General features: G+C 45.7%; 1 protein-coding gene across 8 annotated transcripts in view; it reads right to left on the bottom strand.

The window, feature by feature from the left end:
- Nucleotides 1-8270, bottom strand: part of OTOA (otoancorin) — a 96375-nt gene extending 88105 nt beyond the window's left edge. For 2 of the 8 annotated variants that reach the window (XM_077986471.1, XM_077986476.1), the window contains exon 1: nt 8003-8259. The gene's annotated coding sequence lies outside the window, so the exon portion shown is untranslated. Of the gene's footprint in view, nt 1-8002 lie in introns of all 8 variants that reach the window. The other 6 variants (XM_028840701.2, XM_077986472.1, XM_028840703.2 and 3 more) reach the window with 6 other exon arrangements.
- Nucleotides 8271-14214: the final 5944 nt, after the last annotated feature.

Below are 14214 nucleotides of genomic sequence, written 5' to 3'. Positions count from 1 at the left end.
CCTTCCCTGAATTCTCTGACCAGGCCAAAGAATTAGCCAGAAGAAAAGGCCAATACTTCTCTTTTATAGCACCAAGCACAGCTATAATACATATTTATGTTTGTGTAATTATTTCATGCTTTCATTCTTCAAATATTTGTTGAGTACTGCTGTGAGCCAGGCATTATTCTATGCTCTGAGAATACGGCAGTTTACAAAATTAACTCCCTGCTGGTGCGTTGGAATGAACCAGGCAGAAAATAAATAGATAATCAAATAACTATATTATGTCAGGGAGTGATGAGTGCCATGCAGAAAAATACATCCAGATAGGAAAAAGGAGCCAAAGAAGGACCAGGTACTGTTATAGACAGTGTGGTCAGGGAAGACCTGAGGAGGTGACATTTAAGCAGAGACCTCAGGAAGTGAAAGAATGAATCACGGGAATATCTGGAGAAAGAAAGTTCCAAAAAAAAAAAAAAAGGAAATGACAGTGCAAAGGCTTTGACATTAGGAGCATAATTTGCATGTTCTTCAGTAAATTGCATGAAGAGGATGTAACAGTAGGACATGGGGTTGGAGAGATATCAGGGCCAGAGTGAGTAGGATCTTTCAGGCCATTGTGAGCACTCTGACTTTTACTTGGAGGGAGGTGGGAGCCACTGAAGGGATGTAAGCCAGGATGGATGCTCTGACTTGTTTTTGCTTTTTGTTTTGTTTTGTTTGAGATGGCGTCTCACTCTGTCGCCCAGGCTGGAGTGCAGTGGCACAATCTCAGCTCACTGCAAACTCCACTTCCCAGTTCAAGCGATTCTCCTGCTTCAGCCTCCCAAGTAGCTGGGATTATAGGTGCCCTCCACCACGCCCAGCTCATTTTTGTATTTTTGGTAGAGACAGGGTTTCGCCCTGTTGGCCGGGCTGGTCTCCAACTCCTGACTTCAAGTGATTCACCCACCTCGGCCTCCCAAAGTGCTGGGATTACAGGCGTGAGCCATTGTGCCTGGCCCTGACTTTTATTTTAACTGGATCAAGCACATTGATCGCTGTGTTGAGAATACCCTGGAGTGGAACAATGGCTGTAGGAGGCAGACCAATCTAGGAAAGAGATGACAATAACTTGGTCACTGATAGCAGTGAAGGTGGTGAGAAGTGGTTGGATTTTGGAGGTATTTGGAAGGCGGAGCCAAAAGATTGAATGTAGGGAATAAAAGAAATAGATGGGTCAAAGACGACATCAAGGATTTGGCCTGAGCATGTAGAGAGGGACATGGGAAAACCATAGGAGTTCCGAGTTTAGGGGAGAATCCCTGGAGCTCAGTTTTGGACATACTAAGCTTGAGAAGCCTTTTAGAGTGCAGATAGCACAGCAAGTAGGCAGTTTGATGTTTGAGCCTGCAGGTCAGGGGAGAGGTGCAGTCAGAAGCAGCTACTGAAACAGAGATAGTCAGTAGTTTTTTTCATTTGTTTGTTCTTTTGTTTTGGGGTTTTTTGAGGGGGGGACAGAGTCTCCCTCTGTCACCCACGCTGGAGTGCAGTGGTGCGATCTCAGCTCACTGCAACCTCTGCCTCCCGGGTTCAAGCGATTCTCGTGCCTCATCCTCCTGAGTAGCTGGATTACAGGCTTGTGCCACCATGCCCGGCTAATTTTTGTGTTTTTAGTAGAGACGGGGTTTCACCGTGTTGGGCAGGCTGGTCTCAAACTCCTGACCTCAAGGGATCCACCCGCCACGGGCTCCCAAAGTGCTGGGATTACAGGCATGAGCCACTGCGCCCGGCCCCAGATAGTATGTATTTAAACCCTGAATGATATCATCAAGAAAGTAAGTTTATGGAGAAATTAGGTGAGTTTTAAGGACTGAGACGCCCATGGCACCCCCATTGCCAAGACGTTTGTCAGTAAACTAGGTGCAGTCAGAGAAATCAAGACTGTGGAAAACTCCCCAAAACAAACAACCTAGTTTCTTTAGCCAATATATTACAGAGAGAGAGAAAGAGAACCTGTGGACTCAAAAACAACTTAAAAGGTAGATCACTTGTAGAATCTAGACTTTATTTGGATCCTGATTCAAACACATCATGTCTGTGTGTGGTGGCTCACACCTGTAATCCCAGCACTTTGGGAGGCCAAGGCGGGCAGATCACTTGAGGTCAGGAGTTTGAGACCAGCCTGGCCAACATGGTGAAACTCCATCTCTACTAAAAATATAAAAACTTAGCCGGGCATGGTGGCACATGCTTGTAATTCCAGCTACTCGGGAGGCTGAGGCAGCAGAATCGCTTGAACCGGGAGGTGGAGGTTGCAGTGACCCCAGATCATCCCATTTCACTCCAGCCTGGGCGACAAGAGTGATACTCCATCTCAAATAAAAAAGAAAGAAACAAAACAAACAAACAAAAAACACCATAAAATAAAACAAAAATTAGGCCAGGCACAGTGGCTCACGCCTAATTCCAGTGCTTTGGGAGGCCAACTCAGGAGGATTGTTTGAGGCCAGTTTGAGACTAGCCTGGGCAACACAGCATGACTCCGTCTCTATAAAAACATTTAAAATTTAGCCTGGCGTGGTGGTGCACACCTGTAGTCCCAGCCACTCAGGAGACCGAGATGGGAGGATCTCTTGAGCTCCGGAATTCAAGGCTGCAGTGAGCTATGATCATGCCATAGCACTCCAGCCTGAGTGACAGAACAAGATCCTGTCTCAAAAAAAAACCCAAAATTGTGAGACAACTGAGGAAATTTGATTTGAAGATTTTAAAGAATTATTGTTAATAGTTTTTTAAGTTTGATAATGAAACCGTGGTTATATTTTTAAAGGAGTCCTTATTGTTTCAAGGAGGGGGTTAGTAAAGTACCACCCACGGGCCAAATTGAAATGGCTTCCTGATTTTGTGTGGCTCATGAGCTTAAAATGATTTTTAGGTTGTTTAAATAGTTTTTTGAAACCAAAAGAATAATATTTATTGGCATATGAAAATTTCCTGTGTGAAATTTAAATTTCAGTGTCTATAAATAACGTTTTATTGGCACATGTCCAGGCCCATTCGTTGGCCTATTGTCCGTGGCAGCTTCCTGCTACCATAGCAGAGTTGAGTACTTGGGACAGGGACCATACGGCCTCCAAAGCTCAAAATATGTAATCCATGTTCCCTTACTGAAAAAGTTTGCCAGCCCTTCTTTTATTTTATGTATTATTTAATTGTTTTTTTTTTTTTTTTTAAAGACAGAGTCTCTCTCTGTTACCCACGCTGGAGTGCAATGGCCCAGTCATGGCTCTCTGCAGCCTTGACCTCCTGGGTTCAAGCAATCGTCCCACCTCAGTCTCCTAAGTAGCTGGAACGACATGCCACCACACCTGGCTAACTTGTTTTTTTTTTTGTTTTTTTTGTTTTTTTTTTTTTTGTGGAAACAAAGTCTTACTATGTTGCTCAGGCTGGTTTCAAATTCCTGGCTTCAAGTAGGACCTTCAAGGAGGTCCCACCTCGACCTCCCAAAGTGCTGGGATTACGGGTGTGAGCCATCACACCCAGCCTCCAACCCCTGTTTTGAAGTTACGTCCTTACATATTTACAGAAGAAATGATGTGATGTTTGGGATTGCCTCCAAAATAATGCTGGAGGGGGGAAATGGGTGGGAGGTGGAGGCAAAGATGAAACAAGGATGGCTATGGGTTGGCTATCATTGAAGCAGAGTGCCAGGGACATGGATGTTCATTTTATTTTTACGTCTACTTTCGTATGTGTTTGAAATTTTCCACATAACAGTTTTTAAAAAGGAAAAGGAAAACAAAAGAGATCGTGCGTTTTAACAAAAGAGGTTAGACAGAGGAGGAGGAACTAAGGCGAGGGCCTGAGAGGAAAGGCCAGAGGCCCAGGAGAGAAACCAGGTGAGTATGGTGTCCTTGAGGTCAAGTGGAGAAGGAGGAGGGTCACTAAAAGCTGCTATAGAGGGTCAAGTCCAGTGAAGACTTGGAACTGCATCACCTGGCTCTCAAGTGGCCCATACCCCAATTATGTGACACCACCCTCTTTCATTATTTGTTTTTCATTTGTTTTTGTTTTTGAAATGGGGTCTAACTCTTTTGCCCAGCCTGGAGTGCAGTGGTGCGATCTCAGCTCACTGCACCCTCCACTTCCCAAGCTCAAGCAATCCTCCCACCGCAACCTCCTGAATAGCTGGATCTACAGGCGTGCACCACCACACCTGGCTAATTTTTGTATTTTTTGTAGAGATGGGGTTTTGCCATTTTGCCTAGGCTAGTCTGGAACTCCTGGGCTCAAGCAAGCCGTCCAACTCACTTTTGTAAAGTGCTGGGACTACAGGCGTGAGCCACCATGCCCAACTGGTATTTTTTAAATGCTTTAAAAAAAGAGATGGGATCTGGCTATGTTGCCCTGGCTGGTCTCAAGCTGCTGGCCTCAAATGATCCTCCCACCTCAGCCTCCAGGCTCACTGGGATTACAAACACAAACACCACGCCGTGCCTCTTTCAGTATTAACAGGAACTTTCCGTATTAAAGGAAATGCATAATGCACGCTCATGGTCTCCTGAAATTATTTATAGGCATCCCAGCATTCTTTAATACAAATTTCCCCCGTATTGTGTAACTTGTTATGGAAATGGATTATTTTTCCCCCAAGGGGACGTCCACAACCAGCTTTGAAAACAATTATGCTCATTTTACTGCCCAGAACAAAAACAGTAAAACTTTTGAAGTCCCCAGACACCAAAAGCCATGCATTCTAACAGGTTTGGAGCAAACCTGATCCCAAAGCACTTTGTAGGTGTGTTGGCCCACCATCACCATCCTGTAACTGGAATGCACAACTCCAATTAGAAGTCTTCCTGGTTTGCGTCCTTTGGGGCTTTGGGGAACCTTTGGCCCTTTTTTCTCCCTTCCCTTTGGGCAGTCACCCTGGGGCATTGGCCCCATTCACAATTCTCCAGTTTCCCAGACAATGTGGCTTCTTGTGCTCTTTGCTTGGGCCCCTCTATTAACCCTACAGAGAGGTTTAAGGTTACTGAAACAGATGCTTTGCTTTCTACTATGCATAATGTCCTTGTTCCAGCGAGAAACTGCAGCACATCAGGATTTGGTTTTCATTAAAGACTCTTTGGGTCACTTTTTTTAGCAGATTGGTCAAAAGGACTGAAAGGATTGGGCAGGGCGATGGTGATTTGGGAGTTGATAGCTTTCTCTATGGGCCATACCCTTCCCCACCGAAAGATTCCCCTGCTGCAGACTAGAGGAAATCAGTCAGGCAAGGATCCCTGTGGTGAAAACTACTCGAAAACAGCAACAATAACCACAAACCTGAAATGAAGACAATTTCCTGAGAAACTACGAACGTTTGGATGTGCAGGGTGATCAACTCTCCCAGTTGCCCGGGACTAAAAGGTTTCCCAGGACTCAAAGCTTTCTGTTTTAAAACCAGAAAGTCGGCCGGGCGCGGTTGCTCACACCTGTAATCCCAGCACTTTGGGAGGCTGGGGAGGGCAGATCAAGAGGTCAGGAGATGGAGACCATCATGGCTAACACGGTGAAACCCCGTATCTACTAAAAATACAAAAATATTAGCCGGGCGTGGTGACACGCGCCTGTAGTCCCAGCTACTCAGGAGGCTGAGGCAGGAGAATGGCGTGAACCTGGGAGGCGGAGCTTGCAGTGAGCCTAGATCAGGTCACTGCACTCCAGTCTGGGCAACAGAGCAAGACTCCATCTCAAAACAAAACAAAACAAAACAAAACAAAAACAGAAAGTCACAGGCAAACCGGGGGAGTTGGTCAACCCATGAATCAGAGTCACTTCATCTTCTGTGAAATTTGCAAAGATGCTAGAAGGTTCCCCTCCTGCTGGGACACCCCAGCCCAGACACACATCATTAATTCACAATTACATGGAGTTTCACTGTCTGCAAGGCTGCTCCATTTAAGCTCTGGGTCATGAACACATAACTCTAGGCATACTGACACTAGCTGGGAGATTTTTCACCAAAAAAAAAAAAAAAAAAGCCATTTCATGACTATTAATGCAAAATAGGCAAATGTGTGTGGCTTACAGAATACCAGCCTGATTACAAATGCTTGGTGTTGGAATGGCCCAGTTCACAATGGTTGTAGAAGTCCAGTGGGGCCAGGCTTGGTGGCTCACGCCTGTAACCCCAGCACTTTGGGAGGCCAAGGCGGGAGGATCACTTGAGTCCAGAAGTTCAAGACCAGCCTGGGCAACATAGGGAGACTCCATTTCTACAAATAATTTAAAAAATTAGCAGGGTGTGGTGGTGCGTGCTTGTAGTCCTAGCTACTCAGGAGGCTGAGGCAGGAGAATTGCCTGAGCTTGGGAGGTCGAGGCCACAGTGAGCTGTGATCGCATGTCACTGCACTCCAGCCTGGGTGACAGAGCAAAACCTTGGTTAAAAAAAAAAAAAAAAAAAAAAAAAATTCAAAGAAGCCAAGGGGATGGGAGCTTGGTGGACTAGAGATGCCCAGGCTTGAGTTCCTGTCCCAGCCCTGCCCCTAGTAGTGAGACTTCAGGCACAGCTATTCCCCTTCTTCTCTCCTACGTCTCCTGAGAACAAATGGCTTTGGATTCAATGAGGAAAAGAAGGAAAGAAAGGAAGAAACTGGTCTCACTGAGCATCCTCTATGAGATGGGCATCACGCCAAACCCTCCCTGCCATTTACTCTTTCCACCAGCCTTGAAGGTTACCATACTCAGTTTCACAGATAAGTTCAGTGGACATGAATGATCACACAGCAAGCCAACGGCAGAGAGGGGGTTATGATGCAGAGCTGCTGGGCTCCATAGTAACCTTAATCCCAGCTGTCATTTAATGAGAGAGAACTAAGTACACGCCCCTCTAACATACATTGTCTTGCTTAATTCTTGCAGAATCTTTCAGGCAAGCATTACCATTATCTTTACTTCACAGATGAGCAAATGGGTTCTAAGAGGTCAAGTGACCTGCCCAAGGTCACACAGCTATGCATGGACAGCCGGGTGGCAAACCCAGAGCTAAATGATTCCAATGCTTACTGGCTTTGCTCTCCAGTCTCAGCTCAGCAGCCCTGAACCTAAAACTCCAGGTGGCGGGTGCCACGCCAGGGATAAGACCCCAGCTTTTACCTGAACCAAGCCTTAACCAGCTGTGTGCTATTGGGCAAATTCCTTAACCTCTATAGGCTTGCATTTCCTCCTCTGCATAATAGGCATGGCACTCATACCTCCCTCGCAAAAAACCATCAACTTTATTTATTTATTTGTTTATTTATATATGAGACAGAGTCTCGCCGTGTTGCCCAGGCTGGAGGGCAGTGGCCTGATCTCGGCTCACTGCAACCTCCACCTCCCCGATTCATGCGATTCTCTTGCCTCAGCCTCCAGAGTAGCTGGGCTTACAGGCGCCCGCCACTGCACCTGGCTAATATTTGTATTTTCAGTAGAGATGGGGTTTCACCATGTTGGCCAGGCTGGTCTCAAACTCCTGGCCTCAAGTGATTCACCTGCCTCGGCCTCCCAAAGTGCTGGGATTACAGGTGTGAGCCCTGGCCTTTACCAGCATTTTTCTATTTCTTCCGCACAACTGCTATGAGGTAGGTATTACTTTATACATAAAACATGTAAAGAAGTAAGCCAGCACTGGCACATATAAGAATGCAATAAATCGTAGCTATTATTATTATTGATGCTATTGTTTTTACTGCTGCTATATTATTATAACAAATAATAATTGTGATAGTTATTGTAACAGTTGTCATCGCTGTTATTATTATTACTATTACTAAGTAATTTTGGATTCCTTTTCTCGAAGTTTCGTCACTCCCCGCAAGTGCCCTCTAATCCCAGAAGCCCTTAAAGCCGCTGCACCCACACTTTGCCCACCCTCTTTCTCTCGGTCCGCCCCCTACCCCATCCATGCACACCTGCGCCCCTTCCCTAGGGAGGCCCAGCAGTGAGCGCCCACCCGCTCCCCGAGCGCTTTGCCCCGCGGGTCCTCCGCCCCGGCCCCCCGCGCTCGCCTCACCTGCAGAGCCCGGCTTGGCTGCACTGAGTCCCACCGGCTGGCAGGTGGCGCAGGGCGGGGCCGCCGGGCTCACGCCGGGCGCGGGCAGGCAGGGGAGCGGAGGGGCGGCGCCAGCCGGCATCTCTGCAACCTCCTCCCTGCAGCGGCCCAGGTGGGAACCCCGCCAGGGCAGTGGCGGGGGTCACAGTCCCCGCCTGGGGCTTCCTGTCTGGACCCGAAGCGTGCAAGACGCACACATGCCTGCTGCCCAGCCACTCTTCTGAGCAGCAGCGAGGAAGCAAGGATGGAGAGCGCTAGAGAGCTATCCACCGATCGCCACGTGGGAACTTTATTTAGATCTGAATTCAAACCGTTAAAAGAAGTTATAGGACGGGCACGGTGGCTCACGCCTGTAATCCCAGCACTTTTGGGAGGCCAAGGCGGGCGGATCACTTGAGACCAGGAGTTCGAGAGTAGCCTAACCAACAGGGCGAAACCCTGGCTTTACTAAAAGTACAAAGATTAGCCAGGTGCGGTGGCGGGCGCCTGTAATCCCAGCTACTTGGGAGGCTGAGGCAGGAGAATTGCTTGAACCTGGGAGCGGGGGGGTTGCAGTGAGCCGAGATCTTGCCATTGCACTCCAGCCTGGGCGACAGAGCAAGACTCTGTCTCAAAATAAAAATAAAAATAAAATAAAATAAGAAAATTGGAGCAATGTGGTCGCTGGAATATTTAATGGCTGGGTTTCTTTCTTTTGTTTCTTCTTTTTTTTGAGACACAGTCTCGCTCTGTCGCCCAGGCGCGAGTGCAATGGCAAGATCTCGGCTCACTGCAGCCTCCACCCCCGAGTTCAAGCGATTCGCTTGACTCAACCTCCCAAGTAACGAGGATTACAAGCGCTCACCACCACGCCCGGCTATTTTTTTGTACTTTTAGCAGAGACAGGGTTTCTCCTTGTTGGCCAGGCTGGTCTTAAACTCCTGACCTCAGGTGATCCGCCGGCCTCAGCCTCCCAAAATGCTGGGATTACAGGCGTGAGCCACCGCACCCAGCCGGGTTTCTTAATGAATAATTGTAATGTGGCTATCTTTTCAGAATGGTTATCTTTTACAGCTATATATTTACAAAACTGAAATGATACCTCTGGGATTTGCTTGGCAATAGTGGAACCAAGGAGTTGTGGGACTAGGGATGAAACAAGGTGGGCCAGGTGTTGATAACTGCCTAAGCTGGGTGGGGTAATAACCTTTCTTTTTTATGTACTTGGAATTTTCCATAATAAAAATAATTAATAGTATGACTTAGATATATACATACACGGAGTAGTAGAAAATAATTCATCCTAAATGTCCACCAGTAAGGAAATGTTTAAATAAATGGATACATAAACGCTGTGGATCACATAGTAATTAAAATTGTTCTCAACAAAGACCACATAATTAGCACAAGGAAATAATTTTATATCCAAAACAAAAAAGCCGAATGTTAAGAAATACATGTATTTGAACTTTTATTAAAACTAGAAGCTAGGGGCTGGGTACAGAGCCTCACACCTGTAATCCCAGCACTTTGGGAGACCAAGGCAGGCTGATCACTAGAGGTCAAGAGTTTGAGACCAGCCTGGCCAACATGGTGAGACCTCGTCTCTACTAAAAATACAAAAATTAGCCGGGCATGGTGGTAGGTGCCTGTAATCATCATTACTTGGGAGGCTGAGGCAGGAGAATTGCATGAGTTGGGGAGGCGGAGGTTGCGGTGATCTGAGATGGCACCACTGCCCTCCCGCTTGGACAACAGAGCAAGACTCTGTCTCAAAAACAAAACAAAACAAAGCAAAAAACTAGAAGGCAAGGCCGGTGGGGTGGCTCAGGCCTGTAATTCCAACACTTCGGGAGACTGAGGTGGATGAATCACTTGAGGTCAGGAGTTCAAGACCAGCCTGGCCAACACAGCGAAACCCCATCTCTACTAAAAACACAAAAATGAGTTTGCACAGTAGTGCACACTTGTAATCCCAGCTATTCAGGAGGCTGAGGCAGGAGAATCCCTTGAACCCGAGAGGCAGAGGTTGCAGTGAGCTGAGATCATACTACTGCACTGGGCAACAGAGTAAGACTCTGCCTCAAAAAAAAAAAAAAAATTAAAAAACAATCTGGAAGGCAATGCATGAAAATATTAGCTTTGCATGACAAGATTATGCATAACTGTTTTGTATCTTTCCTAATGAAAATATAATTGTGGACTCAAGAGGTTTCGTTGCAATCCTTCACATTTAATGAAACACGTCTAATATCCATAATATTTCAAAGTAATTACTGAAATGCCCAGTGCTAACATTAGTTTTTCAGTGGCACAATTAAAACATTATCTTCAGAAATGGCCAACTGTAGCATTCTGCTGCCCATCTGATAGTAATTTATATAACGCTAATGTCCAGCATCCTCAAAAACATCCTTTTATCCCCAGGGTCTTTGTTTAGTCATTTAAATAAAAAAGCTGAACCTCGGTCAGGCACGGTGGCTCACGCCTGTAATCCCAGCACTTTGGGAGGCTGAGACGGGCAGATCACGAGGTCAGGAGATCGAGACCATCCTGGCTAACACGGTGAAACCCTGTCTCTACTAAAAATACAAAAAATTATCCAGGCGTGGTGACGGGCGCCTGTAGTCCCAGCTACCCGAGAGGCTGTGGCAGGAGAATGGCATGAACCCGGGAGGCAGAGCTTGCAGTGAGCCAAGATCGTGCCACTGCACTCCAGCCTGGGCGACAGAGTGAGACTCTTTCTCAAAAAAAAAAAAAAAAATGCTTAACTTCAAGCTTTAAATGACAGGAAATGGGTTCCATCCTTTGTCAATTTTTGATTTATAATATAGGTGTCTAGGAGTCTCACATGACTCGTCTCAGAAAAATAAAAGGACCTTTTCATTTTTACATATTTTAATGTTTAAAGGTTTATAAATGTGTGATACATACATGCACAGAAAAAAAAAAAAGTCTGGAAGGCATAAACCAAATTGTCAGTAGTGGTTCTCTCAAGGTTATGGGGTAAGTAAAGTTAATTTTCATTTTATACTTTTTCTGCAATGAACGTTGATATGGTTTGGATTTGTGTCCTCACCCAAATCTCGCGTGGAATTGTATTTCCCAGTGTTGGAGGAGGGGCCTGGTAGGAGGCGATTGGATCATGGGACTGACTTCCCCCTCAATACTGCTTTCGTGATAGTGAATGAGTGCTGGGTATTTTATTTTATTTTATTTTATTTTATTTTATTTTATTTATTTTTTTATTTTATCTTATCTTATCTTATCTTATCTTATCTTATCTTATCTTATCTTATTTTATTTTATTTTATTTTGAGACGGAGTCTTGCGTCTCCCAGGCTGGAGTGCAGTGGCACGATCTCCGCTCGCTGCAAGCTCCGCCTCCCGGGTTCACACCATTCTCCTGCCTCAGCCTCCCGAGTAGCTGGGACTACAGGCGCCCGCCACCGCGCCCGGCTAATTTTTTTGTGTTTTTTTAGTAGAGACGGGGTTTCACCGTACTAGCCAGGATGGTCTTGATATTCTGACCTCGTCATCCGCCCTCATCGGCCTCCCAAAGTGCTGGGATTACAGACGTGAGCCACCGCGTCTGGCCGTGCTCGGTTGTTTTAAAAGTGTGTGGTACCTTCTTGGCTCTCTCTTAGTCCTGCTTCCACCATGTAAGATACGCTGGCCTCCCCTTCACTTTCCACCATGATTCTGTTTCCTGAGGCCTCCCTAGAAGCAGAAGCCTATACACCCTGCAGAACCATGAGCCAATTAAACCTCTTTTCGTTATAAATTACCCAGTGGCAAGCATGTCTTTATAGCAGTGTGAGAAATGACTAATACAAACGTGTTACTTATAATGGAAAATAAAAACAAGATGGAGGCTGGGCGAGGTGGCTCACACCTATAATCCCAGCACTTTGGGAGGCCAAGGCGGGTGGATCACCTGAGGTCAGGAGTCTGAGACCAGCGTGACCAACAGGGCAAAACCCCATCTCTACTAAAAATACAAAAATTAGTGGGGCATGGTGGCACATGCCTGTAATCCCAGCTACTTGGGAGGCTGAGGCAGGAGAATCACTTGAACCCAGGAGGTGGAGGCTGCAGTGAGCCGAGATTGCACCACTGCACTCCAGCCTGGGCAACAGAGGAAGGCTTCATCTCAAAAAAAAAGAATAAAATAATTGCCAGTGTATTCGCTTGAACTCTGGCATTTGGAAAAGTGTTGAGAGTTCACAGTCATTTAAAACCAACGTTCTGTGTTGAATCCTAAACAGGATATAAGAAAACAGCATTTGGGCATTCTATCTGTTCTTATTTCCAGAACTTAAGAAGTACAGGTATATAAGACATCCCAATTTACATGGTCATTTACTTGAGAGAAAAAGTATTTATTTTTCATTTTACATGTATTGAAAGTAATTTTAAAGTGACTTTGTAACAAAAGCATATTATTTAATCCATGTGAATACAGCATACTGACCCAAATCCAGAGGGAATTCTTAAGTTCAGTCATGTAATAATATTCTCCCAGTTCTCCAAAAGTATAAAATTTCACAGTGAAAAAGAAGTATTTTGTTATCACTGAATACTGACTCCAATTCAGTGATACCGATATAGATAGCAAGCTACAAAGCACAGTTTACTAGTAAATGAAGCCAAATGCCATACAAGTTGTACTATAAAAACAAATGATGCACTAGTCATTAGGGAAATGCAAATCAAAACCACAAGCTACTGTCTTACACCAACAGGATAGCTACTACTACTAAAAAATAAATAAATAAATAAAATAGCTGGACATGGTGGCTCACATCTGTAATCTCAGCACTTTGGGAGGCCAAGGCTGGCAGATCAACTGAGGTCAGGAGTTTGAGACCAGCCTGGCCAACATGGCGAAACCCCGAAACCCATCTCTACTAAAAATACAAAAATTAGCCAAGCGTGGTGGTAGGTGCCTGTAATCCCAGATACTCAGGAGGTTGAGGCAGGAGAATCACTTGAACCCAAGAGATGGAGGTAGCAGTGAGCTGAGATCGCGCCTGCACTCCAGCCTGGGTGACAGAGCAAGACTCCATCTCAAAATAAAACAAGATAATGTTGGTGAAGATGTGGAGAAATTGGAATGGTTGTGAACTGTTGGCAAAAATGTTAAATGGTGCAGAAAACAACATTGTGGTTCCTCAAATAATTAAAAATAGAATTACCACATGATCCAGTAATTTCACTTCTGGTTATATACCCAAAAGAATTAAAAGCAGGGTCACAAGATACTTGTACACTCATGTTCACAGCAGAGTTATTCAGAACAGCTAAAAGACAGTAGCAACCCAAGAGTTCATCAGCACACTAATGGATAAGCAAAATATGGTCTATCCATACAATAAGATTATTCAGCCTTAAAAAGGAAGGAAATTCTGGCCAGCAAGGTGGCTCACGCCTGTAATCCCAGCACTTTGGGAGGCCGAGGCAGGTGGATCACCTGAGGTCAGGAGTTTGAGACCAACCTGGCCAACATGGTGTAACCCTGTCTCTACTAAAAATACAAAAATTAGCCAGGCGTGGGGGCAGGTGCCTGTAACCTCAGCTACTCAGGAGGCTGAGGCAGGAAAATGGCTTGAACCCAGGAGGCGGAGGTTGCAGTGATCCGTGATCACGCCACTGAACTCCAGCCCGGAGGACAGAAAGAGACATCTAAAAAAAAAAAAAAAAAAGGAAGTTAATTCCGACACCCTCTACAACATTGGTGAATCCTGAGGGCATTGTACTAAGTGAAAGAAGCCAGTCATGGGCCGGGCGCGGTGGCTCATGCCTGTAATCCTGGCACTTTGGGAGGCCGAGGCAGGTGGATCACAAGGTCAAGAGTTCCAGACCAACCTGGCCAACATGGTGAAACCCCCATCTCTACTAAAAATACAAAAATTAGCCAGGCATGGTGGTGCACACCTGTAATCATAGTTACTCAGGAGGCTAAGGCAGGATTGCTTGAACCCGGGAGACAAAGGTTGAAGTGAGCTGAGATTGTGTCATTGCACTCCAGCCTGGGCAACAGAGTGAGACTCCATCTCAGAGAAAAAAAAAAAAGGAGGAGGGGGAGGGGGAGGAGGAATAAGCCGGTCGCAAAAAGGCAAATACTGTATAATTCCAATTATATAGGAGGTGACTGGATCATGGGGCGGATCATGACTACCAAGAGTAGTCAA

The sequence above is a fragment of the Macaca mulatta genome, chromosome 20 (genome assembly GCF_049350105.2).
Source record: "Macaca mulatta isolate MMU2019108-1 chromosome 20, T2T-MMU8v2.0, whole genome shotgun sequence".
In the NCBI taxonomy this organism is placed as follows: domain Eukaryota; kingdom Metazoa; phylum Chordata; class Mammalia; order Primates; family Cercopithecidae; genus Macaca; species Macaca mulatta.
Note: the sequence above shows the minus strand (reverse complement) of the source record. Positions and strands in the feature narration are given on the sequence as shown.